General features: G+C 38.0%; 1 pseudogene; it reads right to left on the bottom strand.

Annotated features, from left to right (window-relative positions):
* Positions 1–297: 297 nt before the first annotated feature.
* On the bottom strand, positions 298–471 carry LOC141371329 (NADH dehydrogenase [ubiquinone] 1 beta subcomplex subunit 1 pseudogene; annotated as a pseudogene).
* Between the last annotated feature and the right edge of the window lie 2,382 nt (positions 472–2,853).

Raw genomic sequence — 2,853 nt, 5'->3', positions numbered from 1 at the left:
GTCCATTAGGTTTACAGTTGCACATCTTTTTTTTTTTTAATAATGAATGTGTTTTTATTTTTCTCCTAATTTAAAAAAAATTTTTTATGTTTTCTTTATTTATTCATGAGAGTCAGAGAGAGAGAGAGAGAGAGAGGCAGAGGCAGAGGGAGAGGGAGCCTGATGCGGGACTCGATCCCAGGACTCTGGGATCATGACCTGAGCCGAAGGCAGACGCTTAACCATCTGAGCCACCCAGCCACCCAATTTCTGTTCTAATTTTTAAAATGTGAACATTCTGGAATTCAGTCACGGCCTTTACCTCCAGGTGACTCCTTCACAGCGTCTCCGTTCCCTCTTAAACAGCACACTCCTGTTCCAGAAGGCAGTTAGCTTTTCAGCATTCTTTCTGTCTAGATAACGTCCAAGGACAAATCCCACAGGCATGAGTATATGTAACCGGTGGTCACGAGCAATCTGAATTACGTTCATTACGAGTGCTGCAGCCTTGGTGTCAAAACGACCCCACAACCACTCTGCACACCTTTCTAATGCTCAAGTCTCTTCTATGGAACACCATAGCAATGATTGCACCCAGCACAATACTTGGTTATCTTATTCAGTGCATAGAATGATTGTGCCCAGGTAGAATTAAATGCTAATTATTTTATTGATAAGGAAGGATATGGTGGCTCAGAGACGTTAAGAAATTAGGCCAAGGATCTTAGCAATATTTTTCTAGATATCTCTCCTCAGGCAAGGGAAACAAAAACAAAATAAACTACTGGGACTACACTAAAATAAAAAGCTTTTGCACAGCAAAGAAAGTCAGAAACAAAATGAAAAGGAAATCTGCCGAATGGGAGAAGACATTTGCAAATGATAAATTTGATATGGGGTTAATATCCAAAATATATAAAGAACTTATAAAGCCGACATCCAAAAGACAAATAATCTGATTAACAAATGGTAGACATTTTTCCAAGGAAGACCTACAGATGGCTAATGGACACGTGAAAAGCTGCTCAACATCACTCATCATCAAAGAAATACAAATCAAAACCACATGAGATATTGCCTTACACCTGTCAGAATGGCTCTTGTCAAAAAGACAAGAAATAACAAGTGTTGGTGAGGTTGTAGAGAAAAAGGAACCTTCACGCTTTGTTGGTGGGAATGTAAATTGGTGCAGCCACTGTGGAAAACAGTATGGAGGCTCCTCAAAAACTTAAAAAATAGAAATACCATATGATCCACTAATTCCACTATTGAGCATTCACCCAAAGAAAATGGAAGCACTAATTCAAAAAGATATGTGCAGCCTTATGTTTATTGCAACATTATTTACAACAGCCTAGACATGGAAGCAACCCGAGTGTCCAACCACAGATGAATGGGTAAAGATGTGGTACACACACACACACACACACACACACACACCACACACATACACACACACAGAGGAATAGTACTCTGTCATAAAAAAGAATGAAATCTTGCCATTTGAGACAACATGGATAGACCTAAGTGAAGTAAGTCAGATAGAGAAAGACAAATACCATATAATTTCACTTACATGGGGAATCTGGAAAAAAACCAGGCAAATGAACAAACAAAGCAGAAACACACTCATAAACAGAGAAAACAAACTGGTAGTTGCTAGAGGGGAGGTAGGTGGGAAGATGGGCAAAAAGGGGTGAGGGGAGTGGGAGATACAGGCTTCCAGTTATAAAGGAATAAGTCACAAGGATAAAAGATACAGGATAGGGAATACAGTCAATGGTATTGTAATAGTGCTGTATGGTGACAGATGGGGAGCTGCACGTGTGGTGAGCACAGCATAACATCGAGTTCTCAAATCACTATGTCATACACCCGAAATGAATGTAACATTGTGTGTCAAAACTATATTTCAAAATAAATAAATAAATAAATAAATAAATAAATAAATAAATAAATAAAATGTTAGGTGATTAATTTTGAGAATTGTACTTGTTCATATTAAGCTCCTTTGGAAGTTTGTTTATAGATTCAGCTGCTTGTAGCTCAAATATTGATCTGTTTCCTGGATCCTGAAGATGGATGGGACAGGACTGCGGTGTTTGGGTTTACAATAGTTGACCTAAAGGCCTTTTTAAAGGTAGTCTGAGAAATTGTTGAGTGGTAAATATCGAGAGCCCTTTAACCATGGAAATGTTTTCATACCTACCATTGTATGTGTGTGTGTGTATCATTTGAAATTTGTTATCAATGCCTCTATATTTCAAAATCCAAGAGAGGGGCTAATGCTAAAAAAAAGCACAGTGGCCGGGCGCTTGGGTGGCTCAGTTGGTTCAGCGACTGCCTTTGGCTCAGGTCATGATCCCGGAGTCCCGGGATCGAGTCCCATGTCGGGCTCCCTGCTCAGCAGGGAGTCTGCTTCTCCCTCTGACCCTACCCCTTCTTGGGCTCTCTCTCTCTCACTCTCTAAAATAAATAAATAAAATTTAAAAAAAAAGACTGTTCTATCTTAAAAAAAAAAGCATAGTGGTAAAATAGAAAAATGCATAATGATGATGTTGGTTTTATTTTTGTATGTTTATTAAAAAAAGTCCTAGGAAAGGGGAGTGGGGAAGTCTGTCTTTTGTGTTAACTTGAAGCTACTGGACTTGATTTATTTTATAGTTTATAAGATTAAAAAGTAATGCTCACTTGACTTTATAGTCAATGTTTAAATTTAATAAATGTTTTCATATTCAATATTTAAAAAAAGAAAGAAAGAAGAAAGAAAGAAAGGAAGGAAGGAAGGAAGGAAGGAAGGAAGGAAGGAAGGAAGGAAGGAAGGAAGAAAGAAAGAAAGAAAGAAAGAAAGAAAGAAAGAAAGAAAGAAAGAAA

The sequence above is a fragment of the Callorhinus ursinus genome, unplaced genomic scaffold, assembly GCF_003265705.2.
Source record: "Callorhinus ursinus isolate GAN/ISIS: 27379988/994484 unplaced genomic scaffold, GSC_fseal_2.0 scaffold1, whole genome shotgun sequence".
In the NCBI taxonomy this organism is placed as follows: domain Eukaryota; kingdom Metazoa; phylum Chordata; class Mammalia; order Carnivora; family Otariidae; genus Callorhinus; species Callorhinus ursinus.
Note: the sequence above shows the minus strand (reverse complement) of the source record. Positions and strands in the feature narration are given on the sequence as shown.